Source organism: Heliconius melpomene, chromosome 10 (genome assembly GCF_056956725.1).
Source record: "Heliconius melpomene rosina isolate 202511_hmr_F chromosome 10, ASM5695672v1, whole genome shotgun sequence".
Taxonomy (NCBI): Eukaryota; Metazoa; Arthropoda; class Insecta; order Lepidoptera; family Nymphalidae; genus Heliconius; species Heliconius melpomene.
In genome coordinates, this window is record NC_140398.1 from 11,248,212 (window position 1) to 11,263,248 (window position 15,037).

The 15,037-nt window shown below is 29.6% G+C and overlaps 1 protein-coding gene across 1 annotated transcript in view; it reads right to left on the minus strand.

Annotated features, from left to right (window-relative positions):
- Positions 1-14,551, minus strand: part of LOC146535632 (uncharacterized) — a 37,857-nt gene extending 23,306 nt beyond the window's left edge. The window contains exon 1 of the mRNA XM_085191230.1: positions 14,308-14,551. The gene's annotated coding sequence lies outside the window, so the exon portion shown is untranslated. The remainder of the gene's footprint in view (positions 1-14,307) is intronic.
- Between the last annotated feature and the right edge of the window lie 486 nt (positions 14,552-15,037).

Consider the following 15,037-nt stretch of genomic DNA (forward strand, 5'->3'; position numbering starts at 1 on the left):
TTACATGTTATATTTATCTACCTCCTATGAAATACTAGCAAGTTCTACGTATTTATACTGTAACAAAAATTATAAAACATATCGGATGTATTAATATAATTAGCACTTTTCACTTATTTGTAACATTGTACGTATAATATAATAATATGCATTACATAGCTTTCGCTCGGAAAAAGGTGTAACCGAATGCACTATCTTAAAAAAGTATTGAGTAAGTATATGTTCTTTATACCTTTAATTATAACAAAAACGTAACGGATCGGTGTCTATAGATGAAAATTGAAGCAGGCGAAGCCTCCAGCAGTTCGCTCGTTAACAATAAAATGTTTACCAAAATTCCACTAAGCGTAATAATGGAACAAAAGCTATCTCCAAACTGGAACATATTTTAACTTTATTAATCAACTTTGTAAAGGCTTAGTTTTTGACTGACACCATTCATTTTAGTTGACACAGCTTATTTAATGACTTTTTGAGGCAAGAAGTCTCAGTTGCGATGAAAGGAATGTACATCGCCAGTATAACTCGAACCTCACTTTAAATTGGGTTGCTAAGATCTACCTTTTGATCTTTATATTTAGTAATATCTTTTAAAAGTCGCTTTATCTAGTCTACTTTTCAAAGTTATAAAGTGTAAGAATTTAAGAGGACTTCTATTTTTTTTATGGAAGTAGTTAGTTATTTAATCTTATTTTTTAAATATCTTTTTATATTAAATTCGTAAATAATAATTTTAATTTTCTTATAAATATAAAGTGGTTTTGTTGTACTCTATTAGAATAAAAAAAAACTTATATTATTGTTAAAATATTTTGTATACATTTTAACGACTATGGTCCACTTTTCAATCAATTGTTAATCGTCTTTAATAAATTTTACTCATAACCAATGTAAGCGGGGTAAACGTTTGAAAAACTTTTATTTAATTTCTCAAGTTTGTTATTTAATTAATATAGTAGATATAATAAATATATAAATATAATTCTGTATTTCTAAGTTAATAATTCATTCATTCGCAAAATAAGTATATTTACGTAACGATTGTAAAAAATGAAAACATGATGATTGCTGTGACAGACGACAGTGTTATATACCTACACGTAAATTGCTTATCTCTTACAAACTTACTGTTAAGTTATGTAATATCGACTTAAACACCTAGTATTTACTTAGAAGTATAAGAGAGTTTGCAGATTTCGAGCCGCGTGTAACTTAAACGGGCTAATAACGTGAAAGGGAAAGCCCGGTAAGTTTACTTGAGGTAACGTTACGAGTTGGTATGTCGATATACTTATATTTTATATTTATCTTATAGTATTTTAAATATCATTATTTATTAAATATTATTATTGTTTTTTTATTGTGAAGGTTGTGTTTATATTTATCTGTTCGATACTAATCAATTAAGAAATTGAAGTAGTACTACTTAAATATTTTTGGCATTTTTAACTGCTCATGCTAGAAATATTTAGGTACTACTTTATTGACTCGCAAATAATTCAGTGTCAATGTTAAACTTAATAATGAGTAAATAACACACAAATTTTTAACTTTTTTCTTTTTTCGTTTTAATGAAGCTTTCTAGTAGTTCAGTTCTGTGATGTGATTGAAAAAGGCTAGAAACAAAAAGAAATAATATTCTTTTTGGGCCAAGCCTGTTAAGCTTATCATATAAAATATAAACCAAGTGTTCCCAAAAATAAAAAAAAGTGTGAATAAAAACAAAGTAAACATGTTAAATATTTAAATTTATACTCCTAGTTGACAGCACTCTGTCGTCTTATTAGTGCTTCGTAGAAATAATCTATATTCAGTTAAAGATGTTTTGACACCTGTTTCTCGTTATAGCCTCACCGTGAGATAACTTACCTACTAAAACTGTTATAAATAGATTATATACTTTACTCGTTAGCAACGGGAGATGCTTCACTTATGTCAGTCCCTTGATAGTTTTATGTATCTTGTTGATTTTATTTCTTAATAACAATAAAAAAAACTTTTATACGTATTAAATCTTAAAAATAAATCTGTTCCCCTTATAAATAAACTTTTGTTGACATTATGTATATTTATAGGGTTGATTAAGTTTTTTAGCGATTTTTTTTTATTTAAAAATATATTTTTTTTAAATACTAAACAGGTATTAATTAGATAAGTATATCAAGGTTTACTTTGATTATTCGTATAATATTTTCAAATGAATACACAAAAAATCGCTTCACCTTCGACTTAACGCTTAGTTAAAGATAAAGAAGGCACCTAAATAGAAGCAATGCGTCAAATGACACAGAATAAAGAATCATTTCAATACAACCAGACAAAAGAAACATCAATATTATACAAATTGTATAATAATGTGTATATTTATATAATTATGGAAATAACAATACCTTCGCCTAGAAATTGATTTAATACTCACTTCCTCACTTAAGTGTTGTACAGCTTTATAATGTTATTACAACATATTCAAAGGTCTATTACAAACTAGCCATAAGTTAAAAGCTCTATAGTTAAGTAGCAATAGTAAATCAGGTTCACGATGTATCCCACACAGCAGGGTAGGTAGAGGGAACCTAGTGTTAAGGCACTCCGTTCCTCACTTCTCGCCGGATACTGGAGGCTATGCGTGTTAAGGGCTCGACACCAGAGCGAAAATTTATTCGGTTTCTTTTCATTTGAAAATATACATTTAAATAAATATTTCATATCCTCAAATGGGGATTGAATCCACAATCAGTCGCGTTTAGTCACACACTGGTGCCCCTGCACCACGACTGGCCTCAAGTAACAATATTACTTATATTATACTAGTAACTAACAGATGACGGTCAAGAAGCGTGCGCTGACGAATAAAACTGGGGTCCTTGACCTTTCAAGGTCATAGTATACTATCAACTAAATAACATTATATCGAGTGGTCATTGTGATTGCAAGTTCATATCAAATTTGGTAGTGGAATGTTTATTGTTGCGTGTTATTGTTGTATGCGTCCGTATGTAGGCTGTTGACATAGCCCTTATTACATATTAATTGATTGCTTTATATAGGGAAGGCAAGAGGAAAGTGGTCAGTCACTTTATCCTCCACTTTTCGAGGATTAAAAGGTATTGCTAGCTCAGTGGAAGATCTAATCCTCTATTGCACTTTCTTCTGATCTCATAATAATGCTATAGATTGGTACATTTGAACTACGCCGCGAGTTTTATTAAGAAAATCTGTTTTGTTTGGATACCATTTTGATCCCATTACTTAAACTTACCCTTAAAGAGACGTATCTAAGAGAATATACTTATTTAATATGAAAAAGCATGGCTGGTAATATATTACTCAAAACGATGTAAAACCTTGACCACAAATAGTCACGATTGGATATATTATAAAAAAATATAAATAATAATCTGGTGTGTCAACTGCTTTTTTTTACGTTTTGATCTTATCAAACATTCTTATCATTTCATTTTGTGTTCAAAGATAAACTTGCATTTACACTTATTCTTAAAAAATCATAAAATATTAAATGAATTCTTATATTTTAAATTTTTTGTATTTGAAGTTGCTGGCTGGTATAATTTATATCACGAAAAATTGAAATCGAAAGTCTTCCAATATCATAAGAGTACATAATTTTGCTAGTGCTAATTTATAATAATGGTTAAATATTTAAAATAATTTAAACAATTATAAAAAAGTTAACATATATATTTTATCTAGAACTGTTTATATCGAATTAATCAATTAAAGACAACTTTACTAGATTATTAAAGTTAAATATTGTAACGTGAAACAAGTTAAAATACAATAACAAAACCATATTACGCTAAGTGGCCACATATAAACAATTCATACATCGTGCATGAAGGAAGTAATTAGTGTGAAAATCCTCTAACAAGTGTCTCAGTGGTTTTGAAGTCCCCTTAGGGGTTGCGTGTTAGAATTCTACAGCTTTACAGTAGAACAGTAGTATACACTCTGTCTAATGATAGCTATTTATTCTGGAAAACCATTGTATTGAGAGAAACTCAGGTTACTGCATTAGATTCATTTAATATGCTAAGTCTGTACATATTTTAAATACGTAGGATTTACATAATCACTATTTAAAAAGTATAGACAAACAAAAATAATAATGAATACTTTTGTATTATTTTTTTTTATTTTTCCTTTGATTCGACAATGATATGATCATGCAAGCATGTTTAACACCAAAATCTAATAAAATATAACAGTATAACTCTTATATTAAGAAAGTGAACAGTTTTTTTTAAAGACAAACTTTTATGGGGGAAAGTAATCCGTCTCCAATTCTTATTTTCAGCTTGTTTTCTCGCCACGAATTTGTTTATTGAATAAGATGGCAGCAAGAATTAAATATACATAAAAACCATCGTAAAAGTTCCGAAATAAATTCCCAAAATGGCTATTAAAGTAACGCTACAGCTAAACTTGATTAACTTACACGACGCTAGCAGGACAAAAAAATAATGAGAATTTTTACCAAATATCTTACAAACACAAAGCAATTATGCCATAATCTTCTATTCTATTATACGAATGACTTGCTGAAATAAGTAATTTTGGTTTACTTTTAACAGTTTTTAAGATCGACGACAAGTCACACGCTGATTGCAATTCAATTTAAAAAATATTTTTAGTATTTCATACAAAACTATTAAGCAAAGGTTGTAGAAACAGATATATTGTTTAGATTATTTTTGTATTTTAGCAAAGAATAGTATGTTAAAATCTTATACGCATATTTTATTATATAGTAATTTACGTTTATAAATATGACTCAGTTGAGATTATACTTTAAGATAGGAAATCATCATCTTAGAAACCAGCTCTTACATAATATATCATAATAGTACCATCAGCACAACAAGAAACAATTAAGTGAGTTCTCACCGCTATCCCTGTTTATTACTTAGAAAAATACATGTCAAAATGATTTTTATCTAAAACTATAAACGTTCGGAACTAATGGCTGTGTGAGTGAACCTCAGGTGTGGGGAAGGAAACCACGCCAGTCGGCAAAGTTCACTGCTCCTTCAGACGCTCTTGAATAACTTGGCAAGGTGAAACAGACTCTATCACGTCATTATTTGATTGTTTTTGGGTTGACAATGTACCCTCATGCAATGATACGTCTTTAAAACTGATGAAACAAGACCACCTCCAACGATTAGTTACTAGGCGCGAGTTACATAAGCATAAGGATACATTCCGATGACGCCGCACTTGCACCTCGCGGAATCGAACAATAGTGTTTTAGTATTTTGCTGATTTAACTATTTTGAATTATATAAAATTTTAATAAAGATTCTCTGTCTTCAACTTGCTTTAAAACAGAAAGGTTGTTTATAAAATTAAATAAATAATTTTTAAAAAGCCTTTTTCTCGCCTGAGTAATTTAACTGGCGCAGTCGGTAGGATCGCGGCGTGTTTGGCTTTAATCAAACTCTTAAAGCCCGCGAACGGTTTCTATCGTTATTACCGCGATCTATTAAGAAGAATCTACGACGGCGAGACCGGCGGAGCACCTAAGCATCGGAGGTTCTGCCAAGCAGTTGAGTCCCGGTTGGAGATGCAGAGGTTTCTTTGGTGAGTACTTTTGTTATCCAAGTTCCTATGCTATATTTCCTTCCGTATTTTTGTATCTGTCTATATAGCTCAAATCGCGATAGGCATTTACTATTATTGAATAAGTTTATGAGAAATAAATGAAATAATAAATAAATGAAATAATAAATGAAATGAAATAATAAATGAATGAAATAATAAATGAAATGAAATAATAAATAAATGAAATAATAAATGAATGAAATAATAAATAAATGAAATAATAAATAAATGAAATGAAATAATGAATAAATAATTAAATGAAATAACAAAATATTATTTTAATAAATATTATATTGAATTGAAATATTTTATTTGTTTGAATTATTTTGTTAAATAGGTTAGTCGTGATTAAAAGATAAAATGTCTTTGGAAAATTGCGAGAATTCTAGTTTTAAGTTAATTTTAGATTTAATGCCACGTTACGATGGTAATTCAAAAACGTTGAATTTTTATATTAGAGAAGTAGATAATATATTGAAATTAATAGAGGGCGCAGCGAAACACCACCCCGCTATTGTGTGTTTGATAAAAAGTAGACTCAGTGGAGCCGCAATTGATGCAATAGCATACGAAGAGTTTCTAGACTCTTGGGACGCGATTAAACGCGCTTTGATTAGAAGAATAGGTGAACCTAGGAATGAAATCCAACTAATGCAAGAGCTAACTCGAACGCGACGTAATAAAAATGAAGACGCGGAAACTTTTGGGAAACGCCTTCGAGACATACTTGACACCCTTTTGTCCGTAGGTAAACATAGTAACAAAGAATATTATGAAAACATGGTTATAGAGCAATATACAAATCAATTAGACTTTCAAATTTCAATAGGTGTGCGTCTAGCCAGACCTACCACATTAGAACTAGCCATTGTAGCAGCTAGGCAAGAAGAAGCTAAGCTCACATACAATAGATTTAATAATAATTTTAATATGTCAAACTCTCAAAGTAAGGTTAAAGAAAATAATAGAACCTTTATTCCATTTCCAAATTCACAATTTAGATTGAATAATCCACCTATGCACGTAAATTCAAATTTTACCCCTAGACAAAATAACTGGACACCAGAACAACGTCAACAATGGGTTCAGTCAATGCTACCATGGAAAAACCGACAACCCTCAGGTAGTTATAGACCTTTTATTAATCATAGAGGTAACATCCCTCACCAGCAAATAAATCCACCCAAAAAAATATCAGATGTAACTATGAGGTCAACAAATAGACCAGAGAAGCCGCAGTTCGCAGTGGAGGAACTCTTCTACACAGACGAGCCACAGGAGCAACAACTCAATGAGTATTCCCAACACTACACCCCAGGTGAGTATTATTATGATAATATACATATACCAGACGAGCAGGATACTTATGAACCAGTTAATGACGAAATAAGTAACCAGCAGGATTTTACGTTAGGCATAGACCCAGACGTAAAGAGATAGTAAAAATAAATAATCATGATAAAGATCATTTACCCTACATAGTAATTCCCGAATTTAAAGGTAAGTTTTTAATTGACACAGGAGCTTCTAGATCCCTTATTTCATCAGAAGTTATACTTAATTCTATTTTTCAAAATTGTGTAGAATATGAACCATTTGAAATAAAAACAGCTCAAGCGACAACACAGCATAGTCATGTAGTAAATTTACCCTTACCCCCAATCTTTAATACTGACATTCTTCATAAATTCCTTATTTTTGATTTCGACCCTAAATACAAAGGACTTATAGGTCTAGATTTATTAAAATCATTATCTAGCAATATTAATTTGAAAAATAAAATACTACATACAGCGACAGCCGACATACCTATTTATTTCGACTATAATAAGAAACTTATAAAAATAGAACCAAAGTGTGAAAAACTTATCACGTTAAAAACAAACTATACTGACGGATTTTATATCTACGACGACTATATTTGGTCTAAGGGATTAACATTCCCTGCTGCTATTATTAATGTTAAAAATGGAAAATTTATAACCAAAGTCATTAATACTAATTCAGAAGGACGAACCATAAGTGACATAGGTACATTTAAATTACGACCATATAATATTATATATAAAAAAGGCAAACAAAATACAAAAGCTGACGAATCATTATCAACTGTAAATTCTAATAATAATAAAGTCGACAATATAATTGACAGTATATCCCAAGACTTAAGTGCACAAACTAGTGAAAACATAGCGCAGGTACCCCTTGTATCTAGTAATAATAACGATAACAACATAGAGCCTGACAACGACAGACATAAGATTCTCACATCAGAGACTGACAGTACGAGTATCGGTACTATTGTTCCTAATAACTTAGTGTCCACTAACCATTCCCAAATAGATAACGAAAATAAAGGTTTACGAATTAAATATAATGATAATGACAGACAAGTTAGGCAGTTTAACCCTGAAATAACACCCAGTTCAAAGTATAACACTAAAATAACACCCAGCTCGAAATACAGAGTAGACAATAGATTAACTAATACTAGGACATTGGTAAAAGACGTATTTACCAAAGTAAATAATACTGAGAAGAAAATAGTATCATCCTTAAGGAAGTACACAAGAAAACCACATAAGGTAGGTGAAAAAGTCTATGAGCAAGTAGCTAAGACGACGCTCAGAGATAAAGCCATACCAGATTTCAAAGGTCCGTATAAAATAATTAATTTGCACCCTTACAATAGAACGGAGATTATAAAAAATCATCCAAACTCTAATTCTAATAGAGTTCGTTATAAATTGCTACGAAGGCCTAATCTTATCTCAGGTCCCTCGTGTTTTACACAAGAGCCAAAATAACCCTAAATCCCATACATAATGGAATTTTATTATATTATTATTATTTAGATTTTATTAATTAAAGAATAACTCTTAAACAAAATGATATGTTTAACCTTGCTTTTACTTACTTAATAACGAATAAATATTATATATAATAGTTCTATATACAAATAAATATTATATATAATAATTTTATATACAAATAAATACTATATATAATAATATATAAAGAACTTATTTTGTTGTATGCGAGAATACTTCATCTTAAAGGATACATAAGGTTTATAGAAATAAAATAGAATATAAGTTAGATTTACTTATAAAAAAAACAAAAAAAAATATTTTTACTATTTCTAGAGTTAATCATGGTATTATTATATATGGTTTAGTTTCGATAGTAGTTAGATACTACTAATTATTATAAGGAAATTTATTAATTCATAAAAAATATATGTAGTTTTAATTTTGTAAACATTAAACCTATTCAAATAAATAAATCAAAGTGTCTATTATGATGAAAGCATATAGTACAGAACATTTCCTAATTTCCATCCTAGAAATTCCTTCCATTTCTAATGATAAATATAACCTAGTTATTCCTTATTTCCAACCTTTATACTTGGTAACAAAGGGTACTCTTACCTAAAAGAAGGATTTAGAACATATACCTCTCGATTATATACATCAACTTGCATATAATATCCAAACCCTAGAAGAAGAGGAGAAAATAAAGAAATAGAGTATTATCCTGGCTGTTTCAAGCTTATCTATGATTATTATATACTACTATAATAAATGTTATTTTTGGAAAAATCTACGACATTTTCCCAGAGTCCCGGAGGAAACCAGCAGCGAGGACGCTTCAGGAACCTGCAGGACCAGCTTCCATCTTAAGGAGGGAGGAGTTACATAAGCATAAGGATACATTCCGATGACGCCGCACTTGCACCTCGCGGAATCGAACAATAGTGTTTTAGTATTTTGCTGATTTAACTATTTTGAATTATATAAAATTTTAATAAAGATTTTCTGTCTTCAACTTGCTTTAAAACAGAAAGGTTGTTTATAAAATTAAATAAATAATTTTTAAAAAGCCTTTTTCTCGCCTGAGTAATTTAACTCGCGCTATGTTAATTTTTTTTACCAAATAAATAAATAATTTTTGAGATTTTATGCATGCATATTTTTTGATGAATATTTTATACGCTGCAAAGCAGCCACTGATCCTGGTGATAGACTATTGTAATCTCTAAACTCTCTCTTTTTCTAAAAATTAGACAAGTTAAAGCGAACCGTTTCCATGTCATTATATTTTCTCACGAGAACTCCTTGCTTGCTTCTTCAATAAATGATCTAAAATGACAATTTTTTATAGTAGCAAAATAGAAAAATAATATTTAAATGTAATTATTTATATTTTTAACAATGCAATATAATAAATGAAATATTATTATGAGAATTCGACAGTTGCCTCTTCTGAGAAGTTGACACAGCTTAAACCTAGTTCTTAGTTCTTAGTACGCGTTGTCGTTGCATGGCGTCATTGCATCTATTTTAAAATTATAATCGAATGTAGAATGCAACATCTAAAACATGTTTCTTATGACACTTAAGTTGTCAACTTGTGAATGTATTGCAAAGTTAAAGTTATACATGAAAAGAGTAAGGTCCTTACATAACTAGATAATATACCCACTTTTTAGAATACACAAAATAATATTTGCCTATTACATTATATAAGTACACAGGTAATATTTCTTTAAACTCCACACATTTCTTAGAAATTATGCAAAAGATTGAAGGTAAACAGTAGGAGAAAATATTGACTAGATTTGAATGTTATTTCAACCTATTTACATCATCTCCAAACCGAGATTAAATATTATAATCTATAATAATTTGATTGACATATTTATATTCGTTGAAAAGACCAACGGCCATTAATCCGTTGGCGGGAACGGACGCGTGTCCGTTAAATTAGCACCACGTTTATAACCGTCCACCCCCACGAAATACAAAGAGAAAACTTACTACGATCTGATAAAACACATATGCTTAACTGAATAGTTTGATAGAATATTATTAGCACCATAATATATTTTTATTTATATAAATACATGCAGCGAGCAACTAATATTAGGTTTACCAATAAACTGAGTAAATTTTTCCTTATGGGGTTCCCCAGCTTGATTTATACCATGTTAGGTATTGATTGTGAAGCGAGGTTATTTATGTTCTTGAAAAAGCAAACAAGAAATAATAATTGTTTTGTTCGATTTATCAATAAGTAACACACAAAGAATTTCTCACGTACAACATGTAGGTATAAATTTTTAAATTTTGGAATTTTGAAAATATAACGTAAAACTATTTCTCGTACTAAAAAAAATGTTCTGAGGCCATAGCATCATGGCCGTGGCGCAGCTTCCACTTCCTCGCTCTCGTAACAAGATAAAGCACAGAGTTGAGGTCCGCCATAACACATAATGTCTCGAAAATAGTGTGAAATGTGGGGAACAGAGTACTTACCATAAGGTTTAATATATATTTGTGGATAAAAACATTAAACCTTTTACTAATAGCGGAATTTAATAACTACAAATTATGATTTTAACAATAAAATATTTTCATCATTTACATTTAAATAATTTATTGTTGAAATTAAATTAAATTATTAATAATAATAACTATTAGGTAAGTTAATTTCAACAGAGTCAAGATTTTCCCAGTAAACCAAAAAACGGTTATCATTGACAACGACCTCTAAAAAGATGTGCTAAATTAGAATTATTAAAGTTAAACAAATTATATACATATACGAGTATAATTCATTTTTAAAAATAATAACGACAATTTTATATTATATTCATATAAATATAACGGTAGTAGTTTATAGTAGTTATTTACTTCATAGTTTTTTACCCCAAAATAGAACAGAATTGCAGTTCGTATATTTTCAGCATCTGTTGACAATGTTATACAGTTAAGAAACAAAAATCAAATTCGCAATTTGAGCAAAAAGTATGCAGGTCTGGTTAATTTTTGCGTGATAGCAAAAACGTTATCATTTTATTGTAATATTTTTTCTTCCATTTAGTTACTGTAATAGCCGCAAAAAACGCTAATCTTTTACTTCTATTACTAGGTATCAATTTTCTACGCACCATTTGAGTTACGAGAAATTCTAGTTTATTTTAATTTATAACTTTAATAAATGAGATTATAGGCTATATAGATAGTAATGTCTAAATATTGTTACCTCTAAGTTGTGCTTCTGTTGCTATATTATTACTATTATATTATATTCTGATACCTTTGTTATAGGTTTATATTTCATACGTACGTCATACGTCTTTGATAAAGTAACCGCTACGACGGTGATATAAGGTTTAAATCCGCACTTTTTATTATAATTATATTACTATTGAAGTAGGGATGTGGAAGATTTTAAATAGAACCTAATTGTTTTTTCAGCAAGGAATTCTCTGTCTCCTTTATCTAATGTTATCACCTAATATTAGTTTAAGAGTAAATTTTATACATTGTCATATTCAAAATTACGATAAATATAAAATTTACGCTTCCAGAAATAATAGAAGAAAACATTGTAAAATACTCTCATAATTGCTCCTGGTTATCTTGGACCCGCATTCGCCATCTAAGCAAACTGTAGGTACATTCTCATAAGGGACATTACCCTGCCTTATCAAGCCTTTCTCCTGCATTCTTGCTGCAGGCTGTGACTCGAGTAATTTGTTATAATAATTATTTATAACATTATCAGCAAGTACGATGATATATCACATATCTAAACGTCAGAGTTTTAAGAAGTATTTGCACTAGATAATTATGATTTATGTTTCCTGTAGCTTACTAATTTCTATTTTTACCGACGACTGCTAGTAGTATTTCGTACCTTTAGTTTCAGCTTTATGCTGTATCCCGCATTAAGTGGGGTAGGCAGAAGGAGCCTAGTGTTGAGATACTCCGCTCTCCATTTTTCGCTGAACTCTGGAGGCATTGTGTGTTGAGTAGGGGATAGTTGAACTAGATATTTCATTTCCTAAAGTGATAATCGAAACCATAACCCTTCAATTTATATAGCAATTTAATAGCACGATTCGGAAAATAAAATAAGAAAGTATTTTAATTTAATTTAGTAAAAGGAATAAGGTTGACTTCAAAAAATTAAATTATTAAATGAATACAAAAGGTATACATTTTTAAATTAAAAATATATTCCTTTACCTTTAATAACTAAAGTACCATTTTGGGAAATATAATAAGAATTATTTTAAAATGTGGAGCAAATATATCTATATGGATGTTGATAAAGATATTATAATTTGGATATCGGCGCCGGATTTCGTATCTTAACCAGATCATTGGAAGTTACAATTTAGTATTAAAATTAATATAAGTGGTTCCTTGCGGATAATTGAATTAGCTTTCAAGAAGAATTGATAGCATTCACTCGAGATATTTTAATCTGTATTGATATTAAATTTTAATTTATTGACATAATTTTTATATTTTTACTGAATTAACTTAATCCATAATTTTAAATATATTGTGTTAATATTAATGAAATTACAATTTTTCATTGTTACTATAAAAATAATATTCATATTTTGTTTCTACAATGACCTATGATTATTACTACATTCATGTTACTGAGGTATTTTAACGCGTTTGTATACAAATCAGTTACCAAACATCTATATAAAAAATAATTAATGTAATTAAAAAAGCTTTCACCATTTTATGTCGCTATTATGTCATGAGTTTAAATTTAATGTTTCCTTATTTTTGTATGTTATATTAAGGTGTAACTGAGCGCGGGAGTTGTGAGTTCGAGTACCACTTAGGGAGTCCCCTAAGTTGTTTAAAAAATATAGGTAATGGAGATCTGAATTATTTATCTTAACTAAATAACATATTCTCTATATCTAAAGTATGTATAAACAAAAAAATAAACAACTAAAATTGTTTTACATACTATTAATTTAACTACAATACCATACTATTTTCTACGAAATTCAAATAATAATAATATCCTTAGCACATGGCTGTTATGCAATAAACAGAAATATAGAGGGTGTCCCTTCTCGCCCCACTTGTTACGTCGATACTGTGACAGTGTGATGACATTATGGATTTCCAACTTTGTAAACGCTGTGTTAAGGAAAAGTAATATAAGCGAGTGTTTTTTGCGAATCGTTGTAAGCGCCGCATTGTTGAGCTGACCCACCAGCAGGCAAACAATAGGGGGTTACATTACGGATCTACTCGTACTAACCAAGTTACAATTCTATTTCATGTAGTTAAAAACATCAAATGGGGAACAGAGTGTGTTAACACTACGTTCCCTCTGTCGACCCTGCTTTGCGTGAATTAAAGCGTGAAGCTCATTTAATTTACAAAAAAAAAAGGATAATAAAATATGAAAGAAAATGAATATAATTATCTAACGATGGAAAAACTCGATTGCTAATGACAATACCCGAGCTGGAGAAACAAAAAAAAATAATAACAAACCATCATCTGACCGAGAACTGGTTTGTCGGCGGATGAGGCCTCACCATAGAAATAATATGAGAAGCTTCCTTTTTATTGCGTGTAGAATACGGATAAAAAAATAAAGCTTTAATGACATTTGAAAACTACTTATAAAAGTTATGATTTCGTCCAATAACATTATAAAGTGATTAGTTAAGAACTCGTAAATTGTAGTTGCATAATTACTTTTTATTGTATCTAATTATTATAATTAACAAAAAATATATACTTAAGAAATCAAAAAAATGTTATTAACAGTATTGTATATTTAGGATGAATTTATTAAATAACTTAACGAACAAATATTAGCTACGAAAACAAAAATAACTTTGCCTACCTCCGCAAACAGCAATTAGTGCACTGGCACAAACCGGGCCGCCGAAAACAAACTCAATATCCCTCTATTTAAGCACGAACACCATGTATATAATATACGCTATATATAGATGTTCAAATAAAGTATAATTTTCACTAGTTTCAACACACTTGCTGTCACAATTGGCGACGAAGCGAATAAATAAATAATTTCGACGGACAACACGTAAGCTCGAAACGATCGTCCGTTTCCGACTGACTGGAGGCGGACCGCGTTCGATGGGAACGGTTGTATTGCGAAGCCCGACTAAGCTTTGTACACTATAGGGTGAATTTAGCAACTTTTTAATGTGAGCTTAGCCCGGGTGCATATCAAATTAGCTTTTTGTTAGCCCTAACAGATAATTGGTGTATGTAGTGACTATTGATTTTATAGTTCAATTATTTATATTCATTTATTTTAATTTTACAATCATTGTATTAATAATTTCAATTACTAAATAAATTATAAGTTGATTACTTAATATTACATATATTAGTATTGCACTAGGAATGAGGAATGAAAGTTTTCAAAGAATCTTAATATAAATACGAAATTACGAAGTGTAAATTATTGATTAACAGACTATAATAATTCAATAATATTTAAATTGCATTAAAGTTATAAAATACAATCCTTAAATCATTATTTAACCAAAAAGAATCAAAATAAACAACAGCAAGGGTATTATTAATAATTATGTAGTATTTTT